Genomic DNA, 25,548 nt, shown 5'->3' on the forward strand with positions numbered 1-25,548 from the left:
GGAGCAAAGGAACCTCGCGCAATCCCCACGCCACGCAACTTTGCTTTTTCTTCCCACAGGTCCCGAGGTTTAGAGATTCGCGAAGCCCAGAACTGAAAAGACCCACAGCAGTACTTAGGTTAGCCAGCACTTGGAAAGGCAGAGTAACGCTCTGCTGGTGTAGCGACCTCGAAGAGCACAAAGGTGAACCAGGGTTAAAAAAGAAAAGAAAATTAAAGGATAAAAAGAGCAAAAGTTTACTTTCGGCGAGCAAGTTCCAGAAGCCCATTCCGGGTAAGACAAACTCCCGCGAGGAAGCTCCTTCCTGGGGAGCTGTGAAGGAACCCCGGGCTCTTCTGACAGCAGAGTCTCTCCCCGCTGGGGCTCCCCAGCTGCGCGCACCCAGGGAGTCCTCCCGGCGGTCGACGGAAGAAACAGAAGTTGGGACCGAAGCTAGCCCGAAACCTGGAGAGCAACTCCTGGCGCAAAACCTTGGAAATGGCTGCTAAAGGGGCTGGGTCTCCAGACTCGTAATCCCTCCCCTTTCTCCAGCTGAGCCGTTCACCTGCTACCGTCTAGTGTACAATAGAAGCGTAGACCCTAAATAAGCCCAGATTCAAAAGCTAGGCGTCACCAATCGCTGTGCAGTTGCTTCTAAAAGATCTATGCGAACTTCAGGAGCTCCTGGGGGAAATGTTACGTGAGGGAGCGGGCAGGAAAAGGATTAGAAGGGATTGTGTCCAGGAAACGATGCTTAGGCTCCTCTATTCGGAAGACCTCGGGAAGCCTCACGGCTTTCTCACAGGCAGCTGCTACCACTTATCTGCTCTACGTTGGAAGGGACAGAGGTGGCCCTGGAGGGTGGAGATGGGGACATGGTTAATCTTCAGTCCAGCAACCTCTGGCAGGGTGCTGGGAGAGTAACTGGCCTAAGGAAAGAACCAGGGAGCCGAGATGCCAGACAGGGCAGGGACCCAGGAGGTGGTCGAATGGACTTGAGGGCTTGCAGGAAGGAACTGCCGGTCTGAAGCAATCCGCTAACTAGCGCAGAGTGACTGAGTCTTCTGTATTCTGAATCCTTGTTACACCTGCCCCTCCTCACATCTCTCGTGTTCCCGCTCGCCAGTGGCCTGAGGCCGTGGGCGCGGGGCCGGGCGTGCGTGTGTAGCTGCGCGCGCGCGCGCGGGTCCGTGCGTGTGTGCGTATGTGTGCGCGCAGCCCGCGCGGCGAGCCCAGCCTCCCGGACCCAGCCGCCCGCCGCCCGGACCCAGCCGCCCGCCGCCCGCATCCCGCCTTGGGTCCCTCCTCCTCGCAGCCGCCTCCTTCAGGCTCCTCACCTGGCACTCGCCACCCGTCACCCGCCCAGCCCCTCACGGCTACCGCCTCCTCAGACTCCTCTCCCAGAACTCGCCACCCGTCACCCGCCCTGCCCGTCAAGGCTGCGGTCTCCTCAGGCTCCCACCTGGCACTCGCCACCCGTCGCCCGCCCAGCCCCTCACGGCTACCGCCTCCTCAGACTCCTCTCCCAGAACTCGCCACCCGTCACCCGCCCTGCCCGTCAAGGCTGCGGTCTCCTCAGGCTCCTCACCGGGCACTCGCCACCCGTCGCCCGCCCAGCCCCTCACGGCCGCCGCTGTCTCCCCTCAAAGTTTCCTCAGAGCAGACACCTTCGCGAAGAGCTGCCCAGGGAGAGGGGTTTCTGAAGCTGTGTCTTGGAGTGGTTCTTCTTACAGCACCCTCCACGGAGTCCGCACCTAATCCGAGCAGAGACTAGATTTTCCAAATTAAGGGGAGAACAGGTGGCGGCGGCGGGGTTATTACCGAGAGAGAAAGAGAGAGAGGGAGCGGGGAATGGCCAGAACTGTGAATATGCGCTTCTTTCCTGCTTGAAGCCGGGGAATTGACTGACGGGCCTGTGGGGTTGAGGAGGAAAATTAAATAGCCAAGTTGACCAAGGAGGGACTGGAAGGCTTCCGGATGCCGGGGAGGTTGTCCCCGTCTCCGTTTCCACAGGCGTGAAGCTTTGGAGGCGCCGCCAGTGTGAGGGCTTTTGAGCCGCCACCCGTCTCTGGGTCCCTCTGGAAGGAAAAGCCGGCCGAGCTGAGGCGAGGGGGTCAAGGAAAAGCCACTGGACTTGTGTGCGTCGCATCGTTAGCTTTGGATTTTAAGGACAGGAAAGAGAATTGCCCGCGTCTCAAAGGTAAGAGGCAGAAAAACCGCTGTCTGAATTTCCAGGAAGGATAACTTAAAATAGATGTTGGGGAGGGGGTGGAGGGGGAGTCAAGCCAAGTTGGGATGATCGCTCCTTGCACAACCCGTGCGAATGGCTCGGGGCGGGCAAGATAGGGAGTCGCCCGCGCCGCCGGTGCCCAGGTGGGAGACAGCAAGGCGAAGGGAGTGTCCTGACCTTAGACTTTGTGGAATCCACTGGACATAGGTATCGTGCTGGGTCCTGTCCAGGCTGGTTTACAGCGTGTGCGTGTGTATGTGTGTGTGTGTGCGCGCGCGCGCGGCGTTTTTTTTTTTTTTTTCCTCCATTGGCACCGCAGACCCACCCCCTCGTTGCCAGAGAGCGCTGTGGGCACCGAGTTAGGACTCGGTGGCAGGTGAACCCGGCGCAGGTGGGCAGGTGCGGGCGGCTGCGGCATCGGCGCGGCGAACTGGGGTGCGCGTGAAGCCCCCGCCCCTTCCCGGCTGACTCCCGGCAGCCGGCGTCGGAGCCCGGGCGCCGCGGGGCTGCTGCGGTTCCTTTCGCCTCCGCTAGAGGCTCCCAGCGGGCGCCGCGGAGCGGGTGGGTGTGGGGGCGCCGGGAGGCGGAGGGGCGAGCGCGGGGAGCGAGCGTGCCCGCGGGGTGGCGGAGCGGGCGCGGCAGGGGGAGGCGAGCCGGGCTGGGGCGGGGGGCGGGAGCCGGAGTCCCGGCGCGCCTCCTGGCTGCGCGCACAACTGCGGGGACGCGGGTCCGAATCCGGGCTGAGCTCCGGAAAGCTGTGCCCGGAGCCGGAGCCGGAGTCACTTCGGGGATGCGATCCTGGCCCGCGCCCTGAGGGCAGTCCCGGGAGGTAAGGTCTTCTTTCTCCACTCTCCTGTCGCCCCCGGGTTCTCTGTCAGTTCTCAGCCAGATGCCCAGGGTGAGAGAGGGTGGAGGGTGCGGGTCGGTGGTGTCTGTATCTAAAGGTGCTTTACAGTCTTCCTCCGTGGAGCTCCGTGGAAGGTATATTAGAACTAATCCCTAATTTTGTCTGCCTCGCCTAAATATTTGACTGCTTTGAGTGAAGTTTTCTGCAGAGGTTGCCAGGTGGCTGGTTTTGGGGCCGGGCTGCTCCGAGGTGAGCAAGGGGACCTGCTGTGCTCCCCTGAGCCGCAGTGGACTGGAGTGCGCGACTCCAGGGGTGGAGTGTGGTGGAGAAAGGAGTACCACACCCTCTGCTTTTCCTCCCCTTCCCTTTCACCTGATGGTGAAGTCTCACCAGCCAGCATTTTACTGATTTCTTTCCCCAAGGGATTGGCTCTGAGAACAGAGCAAAGCTGCTGATAGAGAGGGAGAGGGAGAAGGGGGAGAGAGAGAGAGAGAGAGGGACTGAGAGAGAGAGAGAGACTGAGAGAGAGATTGAGAGAGAGATTGAGAGAGAGAATGAGAATGAATTATGAGGAGGAAGTCAGGGCAAGAACAGCAGGGGAGGAAGGAGGGTGAAGTTAAGCTTGTGTGTATGAGGTGGGGGTGGGGTGGAGGTTGCTGGTAAATGGCCATGAAGTTCAGATTATTTGATTAAGTAGGATTCATTTCACATTTCACACTGACTCTGACCAAAAAAAAAAATCCTTCCTCAAACCACTAACAAAAATCATTTCCACTAGCTACTGCCTTGGGCACGGTGGACACTGAATATGTTTGATGATTGTGTCTAAATCAAAAAAAAAAAAAGTGAGAGTATTGTGTGTGCTTGGCGTGATTACACCATGTCTGTCAGGCAGCTGGCAATGTATGTTATTTTTCAGTGTGCTGTTTCGTGTTTGTGTATATCATATGTGGTCATTTTACACTCAGCAATGCAATTTCAGAGTCCTCTAAAGGTGGCTCTTAACAAACCCGACTTGTGATGTTAAACCTCTTGCAGAATAATGCTGAAGGAAGATGAAAAACATGAGGGGGCATGGAATATTCTAGGAATACTGACTAAAAGTGGAGATCCAGCATTCATGAAATGCTGGGCCACATACTGAAAGTGAAAAATGTTTCTCAAAAATGAGAAGCAGTGGTTAACATTTTAAAAGAAGGAAATGTTCTTCGGTGTACTGTCATCATCCAGTAGTGTGCATTACTTCCAATACAGTTAGAGTATGAGGCAGGAAAAATGAAGTACTTTCTGCTGAAAATGTTTTGTGAGATACTGTCAGGTATTTTATTTTAGGAATTTAAATGTAATGAGTTACCTATTGATGATAACTGAAGTGATTTGGTTATCATTTGTGTAGACATCTATTATTTTTATTAAGGTAAATATGTAAGTTAATATTACATAATAAGTGTAGTTTATTGGAAGTGGAACAGGCCAATTTATTCATTTTTTTCCATCCAGAATAACATATAGCATGATATTAAGGAAGATTTATATAAAGTTTGTTATTCATGCATTACATGGGTAGAGCTTTGTGTAGAAGGCAAGAATAAATATCTTGCTGAAATCTCAAAAACCATGGTTTATGTTCTTAAAATATACAGTTTTAGAAATTTTATTATGTAACAAAATAATAGTTACTCATCTAAATATATTTATCTGCATGTTCAGACACATTATTTATTTGATGAATTGAATTAAGCAATACAAATACATAATAAGGGCTCAGTTTTATTTCTGAAAGATACCTCTGACCAGAGGAAGATCTGCTAGCATTAAGAATCGGTGTATATGATGCACAAGAGATACTGTTTTTCTTGACAATTAATTGAATCAAACTAGTGAGGCTGGTTTGTATCCTCAGATTCAGTTTTAGGTCTTCATCTCTAAAGATTTTTCTCTCTTTCATAAATGTGATTTTAAAGAAACCAAACATTGAAATGTTCCAGGAATGCTATGGACCTGAAAACTATTTGAGTCCTCTGAAACTTCATGTCAAGAATAAGAAGTGATAGGATGTTGTCACAAATTAATTGGCTTGATGCTTCAATTAAAAACTGATTATTATCTGACTCTGGTTGTCATTATGGTTGATTTCATTTGGTCTCTAGATGTTCTGTGAAAGGACTCTAGGTGGAAATGTTTTCCTGTAGTACAAGGAGAGGAGGTCACTGTATGCAAAAAGGCTTGTCAGTTAACTGATTCTACAGTTTGGTTGCATTTTATCCATAAGGCAGGATGCTAGATTGAAAAAGAAAATCAGTTTTCTGAATTTTCATGAGTATTTGACTGTTTGTCATAGCCCTCAATTTCTAGGTATTCCATTTATAATTTTGATGAGGAACTATGTCACCAAGCCCCTTCCCTATATGGTTTAGGGTCTTTTTGGTGTTAAGAATTATTAAACACTGTTTAATCACAAAAGATCGTATTTGCTGAAAGAAAATCAGTGGAGCTTAAAAAAGATGTTTGTTAAGGAAATGGATGAATAGGAGAGACAGGTTAACTATAGACAAAAGCTTTACTCATCGGACTGCATGTATCTCTATGATTTCATCTTTAAGCAGCCTTTTTTTTTTTTTTTTTTTGGTTTAAAAAAATCTTTTTCTGTTATTCACTCCCTCCTTTCCTTTTTGCTCTCTCTCTGTTTTGGTTAAACTATTTCCTTCAGAAAGAAATCTGTACCAATGTATAGTTATTTTACAATTATCAGTCTGAACTTTATTTTTAAATGGGAAGTAGTCTTAAAATGTTGATTTTTCCATTTAGTTCACTTTTTTTAAAAATAGAAGAAACCCTAGAATGTGGGGCTGATTCTTTAGAGAGTACAGATCATCTGTTGACCATCGTCTCTTACGTCTGGTTGTGTCTTGTGTCTGGTTGCAACTCCACTGGCACTAGGAAGCATACAAGCATGGAGTGTGGTCACTGGAAATGGACGGACTGCCTTGAGACATGGTGCATTTGTGCTTTGAGTGTCTTATTTCCATGTAGGTAATACTCTCTCCATGTGCATAATGGCCAAAGTAATCAGGTCTGAAATGTTGATATTAAGCAAATAGTTGAGCCACAGTTGTCAGTGTATATCTGTTCAGAAATCAGTAATCCATGTTAGGAAAGCCTTAACTTCATCTCAGTTGTTAGTAAATGTAACATTTTTTGGGTGTCGCTCAACAAATACAGTTACTAAATGGTTCTTAAATGTCCTCAAAGAGAAAATCTAGTGTCCAAAAAATCTCCCAAGAGAAACCAATTCAGTGCCACCGGGAGGCAGCATGAATAAGTAGAAGAAGCACTTGAATTCAGTAGAAGTCTCCTTGAATTCTACTTCTGTCTCTTAGACCTATGGTGTCCCTTTTGAAAAGTTCTCTAATTTTTCTAAGGCTCAGTGTTGAATTCAGTAAAATGGGGAAATTTAGTATTTACCCACTCTTTTCTTGTGTTTAAAATTTGACTCCACTTAGGTTTAAGCTTTAGGAAAAGAAAAACAGAACTTTCAGATGCCAAGTAAATGTCCGACATTGTAACCTTGCTATGGGTAAATGAAACAGTATATTTAAAGAATACCTGTAATACTTCCTTAATGAACCATGGATTTTCGTATGCCTTTGATGAGAAAAGTTTTTCTTCTGGAGATCCTATTAACAAGTGAAATTTAAATTAATATGTACATATGTGAGATTATTTTCTCCAGGGTATTATTGATATGGTACAAATTGCACAATGCTTACTGTATGAGATAAAAAAGTCTACCTGGGCATTTGAGCAGTTCTAAAAGAATTATGATGATGAAGAAAAGGAAAAAGGAAAAAGGAAAGAAGAGCAAAATATTTTTGAATAGTAAATTTTAAGTGGAATTCTTGTTTGTTTTGTTTTGTTTTTAGCATTCTATATTTCCATATTTTTCTTCTTGTGTATACTTAATATGACATAAGTAGCAATTGCCACTGATTTCATTACATTGGTTATCCAATGTCTATGAACCCAACTGTCAGGTCAGTTACCCAATTTCTATGAACACTTTAAAAATATTTAGCTTGTGAAATGTTGATTTGGTGGTTTAATATGTGAAGTTCGACACAAAACCAATACAATATCTTTATTTTTACAATAGGATACGCCCAGGCATACTCGTATTCCATTTGTCCTATTTTATTTTAGTGATTTAAATGCTAATTATATTATTTATGGGTTATTTTCATCAGGTGAATTAGTAAGACAGTAAATGGTAGATATTAAGTGACTCATTGATTTGAATAAAATTTTAAAAGCCCCATTGAAATAATTATGTACCCTTTTGGTAAAATATGAGGCCTGCTAGGATTGGAGACTAGAAGAATTTTGTTGCTTTTCTAAAGGTATTCACTAGTTAATGTTAGGAACAGCCTATCTTTACTGGTGGCAAGGATAAGTCAAGTACCATTTCCTTCCTTTGAATTTTAGTGTCATTGTCAATATAAACTATGAATGCATTTCTCTAATAATATTGTAAGATTAACTGCAAACCTAGGAACCTAGACTTGGAAACAAGTTTTTTGCAGGGATAACAGAACATAATATTAAATTACCTATAAAGAGAGAGTTATTGTCTTTACAAAAGTCATAACCAAGTTTTAGTGGACTGCCTAAACAGAAATAGATGCAAAAAATCTAAGATTCCAAGCACATTCCAGTTTTAGGTGTAGCACTAGAGAGTTTTTGAAATGAATTCTAAATTGGACTGCATAAGAGGATTTTGTGTCTTTATACAGTCTCATTCTATTATAATGTAACTGTGGTTAGCTGCAAGATACCTATCTAGTAGCCAGCATGATGGGAAATAATTAGCATTAAAAACTGTATTGCTCTTAGTGTACTAGGGGAGCCAAGAACAGTGCCTTGTGATAAATGCTGATTTTGAAATGTTGGGCTTCATTTGTCAAAGGGAAAGAACCTTTATCTTCTTAACTATTTTTTACTAGACTTTTCTATAATAATATATTTGTTTTATACATATGATTTTATCCTATAGTTTATATAAATATATATTTTATTGTAGTATATTAAATAGATTATGTATTATAAGTACATACATATATACTTATATACTGTTTATACTCCACATATATTTTATATATATTATACTATATATTAAGAATAATAATATAATATATAAAGTATCTATTATCTTAGATAGTAAATATAGTAATAGTAAATATTAATCTATATCTATATTTATATGTAAAGACTGCTAAAAGCAGTCCTTGGGAAGATATGCTCTAGATTGTCATGCCTTGGTTAACCATATGATTATGGATTACAAATGATTTCTTTTTATGATTTGCCTTCAATTTTATTCGTAGGTAAATGCTAAAACCTTAGCTCTGGTCTTGATCAGTTAAATTCATTTGAATTAACACTCAAATATTTACTGATGTTAAAGTGATTTTTGGTATGATAGTCAAGATATAATGATGTATGTGCATAAGTCCTTGTTCTTAGGGATCTTGTGATCTTGTTAAGGAGAGAAAGTAAAAGTGAGTGGTAAGCTAACAAAAAAAGAACAGTCTAACAACTCATTCAGAAATTCTTGTTGTTGTTCTATTGTTCATAAGACTATATAAAATAACAATGCAAGAGTTGTCTCACTAGGCAATTCAGAATAGGGCGAAAGATGAGTGAACTGGGAAGAATTCATAAAAGGGGAGTAAACTGGCCTGAGGTGAGTGGAATATAAATAAATAATAGATACATAACCTCACTAATAATTGAACCAGTGCAGATTAATACTGCAGTGAGATAGCTTTGCTGATGAGTTGGAACAAGGATGAAACACTGGTAGATTGCATTTGTTGGTAATGGAAATAGATACTCATGTATGTACTTAGAGATGCTGTAAACTTGTTTATCTATCTGGAGTGAAATTAAAAGAATAATTATTATATATGATATATCTATTATATATTATGTATTATATATATTATATCTGTTATATTACAAATGTTCATAATAATTGGTTTTGAAGTTCCTCTTCTTGTGTTGTGTACATACAAGAAGAAATATATAACTTGAATGGCTTCAAATCTTTTAAGGAAATTGTATTTATAGTTAAAATATTTCTCTGCCAAATCAACTGGTGAATAAACAAAATGAAATGTATTCATACCATGGAATAATATTCAGCAATAAAAAGGAATGAAATACTGATACATGCTACAATAGGAATAAACCCTCAAAAACATTATACTGAATCAAAGAAGCCAGGCATAAAAGACCACATACATTCTTCCATTTATATAAAATGTCTATAGAGAAGCACATCTACGGAAGTCAAAAGTAGACTGATGTTTTCCTGACACTGGGAATGGAGATCGTGAGTGACTGGAAGTGGGTACAGTGAATTTTTTAGGGTGATGCATCTGTTCCATAACTGGATTGTGGTGTTGAGTGGACACATCTATATATGTACTAAAAATCATTGAGTTGTTCACATGAGTACTTTTAATGGTATATGATATCTCAATACAGCTGTTAAAAATACCCCAGATTCAAAACAAAACAATACCCCAGAGTCTTTCAACAGGGTAAACCTCAGCCACAGATAACCTCACTAATAAAATCTTCTGAACATTTAAGGAGAAGTAGTACCAATTCTACACAATTTTTCCAGAAAATTGTAAAAGACGGGACACTTCTCAACTTATCCTTTGAGACACTGATACCAATATCATGAAAAGACATTAAAAAAAAAAAAAACTACAGACCCATATCTTTCATGAACTATAAATATAAACAACATTAGTAAACTTAAGTGAATATAAATCAGTTTATAAAAAGATAACATGTTATGACTAAGTGGGGTTCGTCCCAGAAATGCAATGTTGATTTAACATTAGAAAAATCAATCAGCATAGTACACCATATTAACAGAGTAAAAAAACAAGCACAGAATTATATGATCATTTCAGTAGGTGCCACACAAAGTTTTTGAGAAAATCTAATATTTACTCTTGATACAATCTCCAAGCAAATATTCTAGGAGTTTAAGGAAACTTCAACTTGATATAGAACATCTGCAATAAGCCTGTGGCTAATATAATACTTAATGGTAAAAGACCAAATGCTTTTCCACTAATCTTGGAAGCAAGGCAAGAATATCTGCTCTCATTTCTACTCAACGTTATAATGGAAATTGTAGCTAATTAAATAAGGCAGGAAAAAAGACTCTAAAAGAGGGACAGATTGTAAAGGAAGAAGCAAAAACTGTTTAAATGCATATTTATTGAAGAATTGAAGAAAATCCAAATATCCCCTAGGAATATGATTAAATAAACTTGAAATACTCATACAATGAACTCTACATTTTTCATTTAGTAAGAAAGTAGATGGAACATTGCAGTCCTTTAAATATTGTCATGATAAGATCGCCAAGAGACATTAAGGAGAAATGTGGGTATAGAGCAATACTTAGTCTAGGTTAGATTGATTGATTCATTCAATAGGTACTTCTTCTTTTAATTGTTTTTCAGTTTTATTAGGTAGAATTACTACAGTTCTACTGCACATACACATTATATTGCATGTAAATACTTATATATAGTATACTGCACTTTTTTTAGTTTACATTTATGTATTAATGTTTCTAAGAACAGATTAGAGTTTTAGCTTTTTAAACTTACATAGTAATCAATGGAATAAAGCCAACTACAAAATAAGAATCAACAGAATGCAGTAATCCAATCATAAAGGACAGTCAAATGTGCTTACACATATTCAAGAATTCATTCATCTTAGTTATAAATAATAAGTAGTTCATTTGTGTTCTTATTGTTCTTATTTTTTAGATTCCTCATATAAATGATGTCATATGGCATTTTTCTTTCTCCTTCTGGCCCACTTCACTTAGAATGACAGTCTTCAGGTCCATCCATATTGCTGCAACTGGCATTATTTTTTTATATACCTTCATTAAGCACTGGTGTAGGCCCTGAGTAATATATTGTCTGTAGGAAATAGATAAAATTCTGCATTTGAGAGACTTGCAGCCTAATCTGGGAGATAACTAATAAGCAGAGAAGGAAACTAAATGTATAATGAAAATTTGTGTTATATGCATGTAAGAATTTAAGTAGAAAATCACAGATTTATCCATGAGGGTTGAAGGAGGAATAAGAAGATTTCTCCAATAGGTGTCTGGTACCAAGTAAGCACTCAGTAGAGAACTTTTTAAAAAAATATCTTAATATGTGCCATTATTCTTTCCTACTTCACCTTATTTTCCTTCATGTCTAATAACTCATATGTCCATTGTCTGAGGATCCATGGATATGAAGGAATTGCCCATAAGAAGGGCTGATTGTAAGTTACACAGAATTTTCAACTTCGTGCAGGATGGGTTCTCCTGACCCCATCTCTGTTCAAGGGTCAACTGTACTTTGTACAGTGGCACTGCTTCTGATGATCTCAAAATCTTCAGCAAAGTCACACAAGTCTTTGTAACATTAATGTGATTAGATTCTTGGTAGAGGCTGTTGACCAAGCTTATTTCTGTGTCAGAGATGGGGCAGCAATGCAAAACAGCCAGTTTGTGTGGATGAGAGGGTACTAGCTGATATATGCATCGCAGATGCTCCTCCCTTGGACTTTTCCATGAGTGGTCTTAACAATCTAGTCCATTTATTCATGTCTTGGATGCATGTCTTCCAACATATTCCTTCCATGTAGTTGTTAAACATATCCTTAGGTGGTGGCACCCGTAGCAGATTATTTTGTGTCTCTGTACGTGGCTTTAATTGATACTTTTCATTGTTTTTTTTATAAAAGCTGATTCTACCTAACTAAACTAGATTGATGGCACTCCATTGCCCTCTTTTTCTTAAAGAACTTTTCAGTTGAGATTACTGGAGAGCATTCTAGAACATATGCATATGTTAGTGATCTTATTTTTGTAGATGCCAAAATTAGGAAGGAAGCATTTGTGGTTGGTTCTGTATTTGTCTCACAGGATACTATATAAACTTTCAATAAAATGTAGGGTATCTTTGGCAGAGAAACTATATAAAATTACCCTGAAATGAAGTATTCTGTCAATCATTATACTTGAAAATACATATGAACAAGATTGATGAAGTTAATGTGAATTATGAAATGAAATGAATTTTCTGTAATTATTTGTAGGTGCTTATGTAGTCTAGAAAAGTTCTTCAGTCTGGGTGACTGTTGAGAAGAGGTAGATTGGACTGTCCAATTGGATAGGGAACTTTTTTCCTGTTTGTCCATCTGTAGGAGCACCTCCTGTGAGTTTTATAGGGAGTAGGGGGAACGAAGATAAAAGCATTACTATCTGGCTCAGTAAAGAAGGTTCAGTGATGATGTTAATATGAAGTTCGAGGGAGGATATGCAGTTTGATTCAATAGAAATTAATAATGTAAAATTACAGCTTTAGAATATGGGCGATAATCAGATATTATGTCACTAGCAATGGTAGAAAACCATGGAGAAGCTATTTGCATTTTGGGGGAGATCATCCATCTGCATTTAGCTCTCCTTGTGGGAGAAGAAAAAGTATCTAGATATCAAGTGTACTAATCACTTTATAAGAATAAAGTGCTCGTGAATTTAATTAATAATTCATACTAAGTTTTGAGATGTTGGAAACAATATTTAAAAGTAAAAAAATCTAGTACTTACTGATAAAATCATTCTTTAAAAAAAATACATCTGCATGCCTTTGCATATAGGAATTCCTCCGACTCAAATAGCCTTTTCCACATTATCTGGACAAACGCCTATTCATCCTTTGAAACTGTTCTATACATCTTATTCTCAATAAACCATTCCAGAAGCCCTGGACAAAATTTAATCTCTCAACTTTTATAAATTTGTGTTCTTATATTTTTAAAATATATTATTACTTTTGTTCATTGCCAAGTGCATTTTTCCAAGTCATGTGGTCCTTGAGGGTAAAAATTATATCATTTGTCACTGTTTTTTTTTTTTAATAATCTAGAATACTCAGTTCTTATTAAATATTTTTGAAATGAATTGAAATGTGATTTTTAGAACTGTTAGAAAGTTTTAGTATATCCAAAACCATTGTAAAGGAGGTAGTATGCCATGATTAAGAGTAAAGATTTGGTTTCAAATCCTAACTCTGTCATTAACTACTAATTATTGGATCTTGAGTACTCTTTTAATCTTATGAAATGTTAGTTTCCTATGGTAAAATAGATGTAAGGACACTTTTCTGTCTTGCACATGTTACATGGAGTTTATAATAGAGGAGATAGTGGGTGAAAATAAACTAATATACTCAGTACAATTGAAGTAATTCCTGTATTAAATATGTATTTAAAAGCCACTGATAAAATAATCTCAAATGCAATAATGTGTATTACTTTTATTTAAAAGATGGAAGTTTTGTACAGAAAAGCAAAAACAGAACTAATCAATTTGAAATTGATTTCTATTGGATTTTTTATTGTCCTTTTATGACATAATTTCCTCAAATTTTCATGTCAAATGAATTTTATTTTATAGATTATGAAACAAGGGTAACAATACAGATAATTGCAATTTAAAAGTCTGGTTATACCTTTAATGAAAAAAATATGAAAACAAATATATGTATGTATATGCATGACTGGGACATTTTGCTGTTTACCAGAAATTGATACGTTGTAAACAACTGTACTTCAATTAAAAAAAAATCTGATTATAGGTGGAGCAGTTGATAACTTGCATGTAGTCATTTAGACTTGGATTGAAGATTGTTAACTCATTTGACTCTGAATAAGCACCAATTTTGTACACTCTCTCAAATTACAATTTGCATAAAACAATTGATATTTTACTTTTTTATATTGAATATTTGACCTCTTCTAATACTCATATTCTAGTTTTCTCCTGTTTTCTGATTTGATGTTTTCTAGATCACTGCCAGGGAGAAATTCAAAGAGCAAATAGTTACTGATTTAATGGTAGTTTGCTTCTGGGAGATCCACTATTAACATGTTCTGATAGTATACGAGGTTAGTGCTCTATGCCTAAATCTAGTTTGTTGGAAATAAATTATGTTTTTCATCTCTGCCCAGCATTCCTGTTTGGCCAGTGTTACAGAGTCTAATCAGATTTTCTGCCATTCATTTTGCTTTGATGGAACATTTTCCTAGGTGTTTTTGACTTAAGTCAGAGTCTCACAGCATTTTTATCTTTAATTTTGGTTTCATGTATCTGGGAAAAACTCCAGCGTACTTTAGCCTGATTTCTAAACTTTTTTTCCCATTTCTGTAATAGTTTTTTTAATCTAAATGCTTCTGAGATTCTCTTGATTATATACGATATTTTTTCATTTGATTTTCAATAAGTATTTTGATAGTTTTATTTTTTATTTGGATTCACTTTGCAGTTTTTTTCACTGTCTTTCTGACATTACCATTCACTGACACCGCATTCACCGGCACAAACTTTTTTTTTCCATATATGTGTTTCTTATTTAAGTAGGTGTTTATTCCCTTTGTCTCTACTCCATTCAGACCTGCTCAGTGGGACTAACCCTTTTCTTGCTCATAGATAAAATCTCAGATAGGCTTCATATCTAATTTACTTACTGTTAGAAAATGTTCTGTGACTACTTCTAATCACATGACTAGTCTCATTTCTGTTATATTCATTTAAAAAGGAAGTCCTAAATGCATGTAATAATAACGTTTTCTCCTACTTCAGTCTGGCCAGCTTTATTCAGGCTACTTGTTGTGGGGAATAAATGGGACTTCATTAGCCTGTCTTGTGTTTCTCCAAATTAACTCCTTTGCTTTTTGCCCTCTTTGAGTAGGCTGCCTCTTGCTCCCTTAGGGTTGAATCTCGGAAAAGTAGAAGAGATAAAGGTGAGGTCTGATTTGATTGACGCGAGTATAACCTTGGATAAACTTCCTCTGGACTAGGTGGATGTTTGTTTTCCCTTAGAACGGTAGGGTAGACATTAATGTTAGTCATTGAAGATTACTATGGCTCCTAAGCACTTAGTAGGATTGAACTTTCTAAGTTATTGTCATTGGGTGAGGCCATATGACCAGTTTTGACCAAGAAATCATGAGCAGAAGTGACACGTGTCACTGATAGGCTGAACTGGTGTGAGACTCCAGAGGTCTTTCTTTTTCCTTCTGACACTTCAGTTACCAGCTTTAGAATTGGCAGCTGTTCCGTAGCTTGAATCATTGGAACGTCAGTGAGAAGAACCAGCCTCTGCCCACCTGTGACACACAACAACCGTGTTGCATGAGCAAGAAATTAGTCTTTGTAGTTTTAAGTTACTAAAATTATGGATTTGTTTGTTACCACAGCATAACTTAACCTATCTGAACAGAAAGATATGCGGCTTTCTCAGAAGTGCCTACTGGGTCTATTTGGCTACATTGTCTATAATATAGGAAATGCATTTTCTTCTGGCTAGCTGCATAATATTTCTTTGCTACTTTCTGGAAATCTGGAAGACCTTTCCCTATATTGAGATTATATTGGCCCTTTCTACGTTCTTCTTGGACAGGACTTTAAATTAGTCTTTAAGCAAGCTCTGGTCTTCTAGAAACAGTTACACAGTCTTGCCTCTCCCAGAGAAGGTGTAGCCAGCACCTCCCTCTGCCCTGCCAGTTCAGGACCATAGTTTTTTTTTACCTTTATTTAAATGAATGGCTTAAAAATGCTAAATAACACAGACTATGCTCTGATAAGCTTCTACAACATACCCTACAACAATGGCTTCAGAATAGCATGTTCTAAGATTAAATCAGACATTAACTATTTTGTCCCTCAAGCATCAATGTATACATTCAAGATTTTGAAATTGTTTCCTTAAAATTTCTTCAAGGTTTGAAGTGAGGAGATGGTATTGGGGTTTATAGAACATCAACAGCTCAAAAAGGTTTTTCCTCTACCTAGTTTCCAACCTTTTTGACCACTTAAACTTCAAGAGATGTTGGCTCACAAAACTGATTTTTGAGAGTTTCCTTTGCAAGTTCTATATAGACAGCCTAGCACTTCCATTAAAGATGTGAGGATACTTGTCAGCTATTATTTGGTCATTGGCTTTGGGGTCTTAACTAAAGCACACACAGAAAATGTCTCATTTACCATTCTGTTCTAAAGGTCATTGTCATAGGGTATATTCCAGAAGATTATTAGAGCACAGTGTATGTCATTCAGTATCTTTTAAACCCTTCATAAATTGAATTAAGAATATATTTGCCTACAACTACAGAATCGTAGACTCTGGAATTTCAAAATGATTTATGAGAAGCTATGGTGAATTACTGTTTTTTTTGTTGTTGTTAAAATCAATATTATGCTATGCATAAATACTGTCAATTCACTCATTATCCTTAAAGCTATTCAATGTTTCTACAAGTGTTAAATGGAATTTACTGGAGAGAGTTAAGCAAAATGTATTTATGTTTGCCATTTTAGGAGGACTTATACTAAAACTGATGCTGTCAGTCAGTGCACATTTATTCCAAAAGATTGCTTGTCTAAAACAGTGAATCAGTCTTTCAGACTGATTACTTACATTATAAGTAATATGAAACACTCTGGGATTTGAGGAGGGAAAGACAGTGAAACTCTACAAAAGCATAATGCATATAATACATTAATAATATTATCTAGTATTCACTATAAAATTTTAAACTTAATGAAAACATGAGAGGAAATGCTGCATTTTGTTACCCTAAAATGGAACATTAAATCATTTTAGTTCACAAACAAACCTCAAATAAGCAACCATTCTAGTGTATAAGTACCATCATAACTTTGTAAGTATTGTTATTTTATCTTTTATTATTATTAGCATCATCTTTATTGTCTGATTCGCAGTCCTTCATATGACAAGTATGTTATCACATTTTAAAGATCTAAGCCAAATTGATGAACAGAAGTAGAAATGTTCATGCAAAATATTTTTGGACTGTTACCTGTTGTCTTTGAGAATGAAATGATTAACAGAAGAATTTGAATAGTTTAAGAAAGTAGCATTTTCATACTAGTTCAGACTGGGTTATCATATGGCTGATAATTATACAATTTTAAGTTACTGTTTTCCAAAGAATGCTAGCAGTTTAAGCTGTGTATTTCTGACCACCAGATGTTTCTTCGCAATGTTTGTAGAGTATGACATATTATTATGTACAGATGATTTAATGTTAGAACTGGACACTGCCACCATCTTGTGGCCTTGTAAAATTCCATCACTTTAGTCTAAACTTTTGGGGCATCCATCAAAACAGCTTAAAGTAAGGTTAAATGTGCTTGGAGGCAAAAAAAAAAAAAAAAAAAAAAAAGGAAAGAAAGGAAGAAGGGAAGGAAGGTAAGTAGGTGTTTGTATTGCCATTTACACTTGAATGTGCCCCCACAGCTCCTGGTTGTGGGTAGAAAGGTGAGTTACCCTATCTGGAGTAATAATGAGCAAGTGTGAGAAAGGTTGCATTGTGATACTGTGATACTGGGTGAAGACATCTATTGGTCCTCAAGTGTTTTCTGCTACTTGTGACATCCTTCTAAGTCCTCTCTGCCACAGCCTAGAAAACTAGACATTTGTTTCCTGCCATGTAGAAAATTGTGGCTGTACTATGATACGCATTAGTCCTCAGCTACCTGTATATGCTTTCAAAGCCTTTGGGTTGCTCTTTAATTAGTTAATTTGGGTTAAAATTTAATCGCAGATTAGACTATGATCTTCTTGAGGGCAAGGACACTGTGTATTTATTTTGTATGCCTGAGCCCTGGCACATTTAAGAGTGTGTTCAATCTTTGTTTAACACTTCTGGAAGGTTTTTTAATCAACATAATGGTGGTATTTAGGAGACTGTTTCAACACAGCAACAGTTTGGGAAGGTGGTAAGAAGAAACCATGATTTTTTTGTTTGTTTGTTAGTTTTAGCATCTCCTTGTACCTTCAAAAATTCTTAAGCTGTGTAGGTTAAATATCAATAAGTGCTTATATTAGATACAATGGATAAGATGGTAATATTGGGGAGAAATAATAAGAGTATTTCCTTAGTCTTTAATAAATTAAAATATTTCATGATATTGCAGACACCTCATTGTGCATGAGAAATATAAAAGGAAGTTGCTTTTCAGTCAAATAAGTATATTCTAGGAACAAGGGAAGGACAGTGGAAAATCAAGTCTTTTATGAAAATTGGAAGTTTTGTAAATAGAAAGCGTATGTAATTGAATGCCAGACAACATTTTCCTGATTGGAAGGAGTTTGTTACAAGATGCTCTTAAAGTCCCAAGGAGCTAATGTACTTTGATAACTCAAAGCAGTTTTTGGAAGGGAGTTGTGACCATTAAAGAAAAAATAAATTGAACCACAGTATATCCTGAAGGTATAAAGTATCAACTATTTTCCTCCAGTCTTTTTAAACTGAGTTTTCTCATCTAAACTGGAGCACATAGAAATGATGTGTGTGATTTTATTTTCTAAATTCTTCCAAGGATGTTGGAGAACTAGTACCTTGCTAGATGCAGAGGAGTTAACTTATTACATACAGTGATTCCTATGGGCATTGGAGTTTACCTGAGTCCAAATTACTGTTGAAGTAAGCATATCTACAGTGTCAGAAGATGCTCAATTTATGTTTTTATGGTAGAGAGCTGCAAAGCAGTGGATATTCTCTTGAATATTTGCCATTGGTGACTGAATCTTGGTATACTTAGTGCCATACAGACTACCTAGAGTAGATTTAACTATTTGGATAGTAATTGAAATTTAATAAAAACAAATTATATTTTTTATTTGAAACTTTATAAATCTTTGTCTTGCCATTAATTCAAATTTTCCTAAATAGTTACTAAGCAATGATTAGTAATTACTAATTATGTAAATAATTCTGCTATTATTTTTCAAGGTTGTTTTGTTTTAATAATGAAGATTTTGATTTGTGTGCTTCCTCTTAACTTTCTAAGTTATTTGAGCCTGGTGTGATTGCCACAGTTAGCACTGTTTTTGGTGGCAATCACGTTAACGTGGGCATAGACCTACAGATACATTCATTTCTCTTTGACTGAGTCAAATTGTGATTATTCAATAAATTACAAACTCTGAATAATGTGTTCAAAAATCATGTACATGTTGGAACAGTTGGACATCTATAGCCTAAACCTAACACCTTATACAAAAATTAACTCAAAATAGACAATTGACATAAATGTAAAACATAAAACTATATACCTTTTTGAGAAAAACATAAAAACATCTTCAGATTTATGGCAGGGCAGAAAGTTCTTATACATCACACCAAAAGTATGATCCATAAAAAAGAAAAAATTGATAAATTGGACTTCATCCATATTAAAATCTTTTGCTCTGCAAAAGCCCACATGAAGAGAAAAAAATGAAAGTTACACTCAGAGAAAATATTTACAAGCCATATATCTGACAAAGGACTCGTATCTAGAATCTGTAAAGAACTCTCAAAACTCAACAGTAAAAATACAGGAAATCCAAATAGAAAATGAGCAAAAGATATGAAGAGACATTCCACCAAGTATATACAGATGGCAGAAACCCCCATGAAAAGATGTTCAGCATCATTAGCCATTAGGGATATGGAAATTAAAAACTCAGTGAAATATCAGTACACTACTATCAGACTGTGTAAAATAATGTGAAATGCTGGCAAGGAGCTAGAGGAATTGAATCACTCAGACTTTGCTGGTGGGAATGTAAAATAGTTCAGGCACTTTAGCATTTTCTTATAAAACTAAACATGTCTTCAATATACCACCCAGAAATTGTGTTCTTAGGCATTTATCACAGAGAAATGAAAGCATGTATTCACACAAAACCAGTAGACAAAGTCATCACAGATTTATCCATAATAGCTCCAAACTGAAAATTATCAGATATTCTTCAGTAGGTGAGTAGTTAAACAGACAGTGTTAATCATACCATAGAATACAATTCAGTAATAAAAAGGGATGATCTATTGATATATGTAGCAATTTCTGTGAATCTCCAGAGAATTATGCTGAATAAAAACCATCGATTTCAAAAGGTTACATACTGTATATGTTCATTTGTATATTTTTGAAATGAAAAAATACAGAATTGGAAAACATTATTGTGTGCCAGGTGTGGGAGTGGGGTGGAGGTGAATATGGTTATAAAAGGCAATGCAAGTATTCCCTGTGGTACTAGAGCTGTTCTGTATACGGATTGTAGTGGTGGACACATGAACTTACTTACAGCATAAAATTGTACAGAACAAAATACCCATACACTCACAAATAAGTGCAAGTAAAACTGGGGAAGTTTAAATATTGGCAGTGGGTTGTTTCAGTGTCAACATCCTTGTAACGATATTGTACTCGTCATTTTATAAGATGTTCCCATGGGGGATGTCTGGGTACCAGATATACAGAATTGCTCACGAGAGATTTGAAGTTTCAGAGGGAACAGTTACATTCCAGTCTTCTGGGTTGCAGAAGGGACCACGCAAGGACTGCTTGCTACCTTGTGATTAGAGCAGATTCGGTGTGTGGAGGATGGTGCTGGAATCATTCACATGAAGAGAGTAGGGACTGTCGCCCGATCTTTCTATGATAAAGTCAAAGACCCAAGTCTGGCTGAAGCTGTCCGGAATAGGAGAGCAAAGACAAAGCTGCACGGAAAGGGAAAGTAGGTTGCACTTCCTCCACTGTGGGTGAAGAGGAGGTCCTGGTTCTGGTGGACTACAGAGGGCACTGGATACCTGAGATGAGTCAGTGCAAGGGCGAGATCACCTCAGAATACATCTACATGCAGCAGACCATGGTAGTTGGGGTGGGGTGGTGCATAAACAGAGCTCTGGGGTCATGGCCCATACTAGTGAGCATTGCAGGGGACGGTTTTCAACAAACTCTGGTGGGTTGTGGAGGAGAGAGGACCTCAGAGTCCCACAGAAGCTCACCTTGAAAGAAAGAGCCATCTTTGAGGCATGTGCTATGTCATTATTGAATGTGGCTTTGCACCCTTTCCTTTTTGCTCATTTGCCTGTCTCTCCAACTTAGAAGAGATCAGAGACAACAGTGAGTGGCAAGGGAAGAGTGGAAGAATAAGGCAGAGAAAGTAGTAAAGATGTGACCCCTTCCCCTCAGCTCCCTCCCACTCCCCAGCCCTGGGCAGATTTCTAAGCCTGAGACATGTGAACAAGAGGATGGGAAGCAGCTTTAAACTGAATTACAAAATGATGTTTTATACATAAAAATTAGATGGGATATTCATACCTCAAAGGGATCAGAAAGCTTTAAGATTGGCCTGAACAGGAAAGAAATAAAATAGAGGGGGTTTAAAAGACAATGAAGACAGAACAGTGTTGTTTCCTTCTTTACACTCCTAGCCCATCCAATAAACTGGTTATAGACCTATATATATAGATGCACGATTTTTAATGTCATTGTCTTGATAGAAAAGAAGGACTAGAAGTTTACATAATAAAATATTAATGATAGTTATGTCTGGACAATGCTGTGTCAGCTATTTTGTGTTTAATTATTTAATTTTTTGTATATTTTCTAAATTCTCTTCCATAAGAACATTTTACCTTTGTAATAAGAAAAGTATAATTTTAAAATGATGTTGAAAGCATTTTGGACACCAGTTTCAGGGGCATGTAACTTTGACCCTACATACAGCGTTTTATAGATGTTCAGATTTTTTTACTGACCAGCCAGACTTCCTGGATTTGAGTAACCTATACCTGAGAATTGTAGCAAAGAGCAATTCTTTTCATCTATAATTGAAGGTTTACATAAATGATGGCTAATGTTTTTTTTTCAGCCCCATAATTCTTCTATGTTTCCCAAATTATAATTAATCATTGTCCTTAAGTGTTCAAGTGCCATTCGAGGAATTGGGTCCCTTTCCTCAGGTATCTCAACGCAAAGGTTGAGATGATAAGAGATTAGAGATCTGTGTGATCAGGGCTACCATAGGGGTACGTACACTGTGTTATAGAATTACAGAAGACAGTGGAATCTGTCTTCTGTAAAGACTACCATAAAAAAAAAATGTTTGAGCTGAGATTTGAAAATGGCAAGCTAGGCAGAAAAGAAGGAGCAGACGGTGCCAGGCAGTGGAGACACACAAGGAGGGTCGTTAAGACGGGAGAGGCTCTGGTACATCCTGATTCACCCTGAAAGTGATAACTGAGTGAGGAAGGCAGAGACAGGTGAGAGTAGAAGACTAGATTTGAGGCCAAGTGGAACTAAATTTTGAGAATTCTGAGGGCCTGGAGAAAAGACCAATTCAAAGGTAGCCAAAGCATTCCAGGTCAGAGAAGTCAAAGCCCTAACGCAGGCAGTGGTAGAGGGACAAGAGAGAGAGATTGGTGCAATGGGTTGTAAAGAATGAGGGGAAGGAAGGAATCAGGCAATTCCAATTTATATACTGTATAAAAAGGCAAGTCTGTGTTAGCACATGGAATGCCTTGTGGGGAATGACTAAAAGATACTCCCTCTTGACAGATAAATGGCAAAAATGACCATCCTTGGGAAGAAAATTACAAAGAGATGTACCTTCCTCTAAGATGGTCCAGAACTTGTCAGCAGCTGGGCACATAGTTTGGCAAGCAGAGCGTGAACTGGATTTCAGTCCTCACTCATCCCTGCAGCCAGCATCCTTTGCAAAGTGAACAAACTGCAGAACTTGTGGCCAGGGCTCTGACTGCAGCCAGGGAGAAGGGGTTTCTTAAAGCTCGTGACTTTTTCTGGGTTTCTATCAGAGGAGGCCTGTGAGGTGCAGAAAATCAAAGCAGCATCACATAGAAATGTTTTACCTCTCCTTAGCTGAATTGAGACAAACTAAGAATGTGTAGTATCTATAATATTCAGGGCAAAGAAGACATTTATAAGCTATTATATCACCAGCAAGTTGTTCTTCCTCTCAGCAATTTGAGAAAAATATATTAATAAATATTTCATTAGAAAATGTATATTTTTCTTTGTATAAAAAGATCAGTTGTTTTTCTATATTATTTCTACTACATTTTGGGACCAACGTTACTTCTGTAGAAGTGAATCTCGATTTTAATAATGGAGATTGTTGAAAAAAGATGAAGAATACAAATGCAGTATCTTTTCAGAATGCTTCTTCTCCCAGGATACTTTTAGAACAATACAAAAATTTATTTTACAAGCTATCTTCAAATTTCCCTTTATATTTATTCCCAAGTCAATAGGATTTTTAGAAACTATAGAACCAGCCCTAAAACCATGTGTAAATTAACTGAATGCAAATGTGATAAGGTATCTAATTCAAGTCATTAAACTGAAGCCCCATAGCCGAATTCGTATTATAAATAAATTTGACAACGAGAATCAATGTATAACATTGATCTGATCCTACGGTTGGGAATTGGTTAGAGAGTACAGGTAACTTCATCACAGATAGCATATTGGTAATTCGGTCAAGAAAAGTGATCAATTCCTTCCCTAACAGACACCATAGAGTATTTTACATTAGTGTTGTTTCTGCTTTAGTGGGAGAATCAAAATAACTGGAAATAGTAACATAATCCTGAATTTAAAGATGAACTCAATAGTAAGAAAGTTTGGAAAAGTCTGCAGAAAACAGATGTGATCTGGTTCATAAGAAAGATTGTTTATAACATATTTGTAAGTTAACCTTATTTACTTCTACTTTTTTCTCTTATTCATCTCTGTATCCCTGAAATCTAGGCACAGTGTCTGACACCTAGTAAGTACTTTAAAAGTATTACAGTACTCATTAGTGGAACATTCATTATAATTGTATCATCTTGCTGATTTCTGGGTTTTGCCATCTTGGCTATGGCATTAGCAATATAGAGAAATCAGGCAGTGAAGAATCTCCAGAATATTTTATTTGTGTTCTTCGCAGTTTAAGCAATTTTGAGACCCTGAAGATGATCTGCTGGATGGAAAACAGAGTACTAATAGGAATTTGCACTGGGGTCAGCAAAACTAAATTGAAAATGAGCAAAGACAGTTATTTAAAATCATTACTACCTAAGAATATGAAAACAAATATATGTATGTATATGCATGACTGGGACATTATGCTGTACACCAGAAATTGGCACACTGTAAATGACTATACTTCAATAAAAAAAAACAAAAACATTGCTACCAAAAGTAAGCAAACCAAACAATAAAATTCTGTCACGATAAAAACATCCATGTGCGTGTACATTGTGACTAAAATTGAATAAGAAACTTTGGAAATAGAGATCAGGCTCCTTTTTATTAAAAATCTGTTTGAAAATGAAATGTATAAATAACATATATTTGAATAACCTTATGAATAAGATTAGACATTCTTAAACTACACAGCTTGCTTTCTGATGTTTCTCACATATACCAAAGTCATAGCGATAACGCATTTAAATGCATCTAACATGCTTAATACACCTATTTTAAGAACTATATTAGTATTGTATATCTAGTTTCTACTTGTTTATTGAGGGTCTTGCTTAAACTATATCAAATATTTTGACTCTTATTGACTCTTGAGTGTGAACCTGTGAGCCTGTGGGATTTGAATGTCTGGAATGGTGGCAAATGAGTGGTATCTCTCTACTTCTGACCATGGGATAATGAATTCTTATGCATTTGATGTTTACAATCATTTAGGGTCATTCTTTTTGATTACCAAATTGTTTCAGGGTGGCACTCAGTAAATATTTGCTACTCTCCATTGTGGAGACTGTATAAACTTCTTTTTGATGTTGACCTGCTCTTAATTTCTTTGCCCATCGAAGACCAATAAAACTCTATAATCAGCACTGTAAATAACTTTATTCCTATAAACGTTTAGAAAACTAAAAATTATTAAAATTAGAGACAATACCATGTCAATTATTTAGCACACGTTTTTGAATGCTTAAAGAGATATTTTTAATTTCAACATCATTGTCCTTTTTCATAGTAATTATGAAAATGTTGATCAAAATTTTGGATCCAAATGGAATATGATTCAATATGGAAATTTTGATCAAAGGCAAATATAATTTTCTTAAATACAACTTTTCAGGTATACTGTCTTTGTTGCTTGCCCTACAATAGTCCTGATTTTATTGTTATACTTGGATTGTATAAGATTGGCATAAATTTGCCTAGTTACCATGTTGGCATTTTAATGTTAATTTATCTAACAGTACTTCCTGCTTATTTTAATCATATCAGCTAAAAAAAAAAGTCATTTTCAGAAAAGCATTGGGGATAAATCAATACAGAATATTACATTAAATTTTTTTACACTAGTTTAAAATTTATGTTAGCTTTTTTTGAACCTCAAGAATGTTTTGAAATCATTTTATTGCCAAACGATCAAGTATAAATAGGTACAAACAAGTCAGTTTACTCAAATTTTGTTATAATTAGCCTTTTCCAGTAATTTACAGTAATTACTAGCAATTGAAATATGTTTAATTATTATAATCATATACTTTGTGCACTTTA

The 25,548-nt window shown here is 37.5% G+C and overlaps 1 protein-coding gene across 1 annotated transcript in view; it reads left to right on the top strand.

The window, feature by feature from the left end:
* Positions 1–2,111: 2,111 nt before the first annotated feature.
* Positions 2,112–25,548, top strand: part of LINGO2 (leucine rich repeat and Ig domain containing 2) — a 1,050,366-nt gene continuing 1,026,929 nt past the window's right edge. The window contains exon 1 of the mRNA XM_032479097.1: positions 2,112–2,179. The gene's annotated coding sequence lies outside the window, so the exon portion shown is untranslated. The remainder of the gene's footprint in view (positions 2,180–25,548) is intronic.

This window comes from Camelus ferus, chromosome 4, assembly GCF_009834535.1.
Source record: "Camelus ferus isolate YT-003-E chromosome 4, BCGSAC_Cfer_1.0, whole genome shotgun sequence".
Classification (NCBI taxonomy): domain Eukaryota; kingdom Metazoa; phylum Chordata; class Mammalia; order Artiodactyla; family Camelidae; genus Camelus; species Camelus ferus.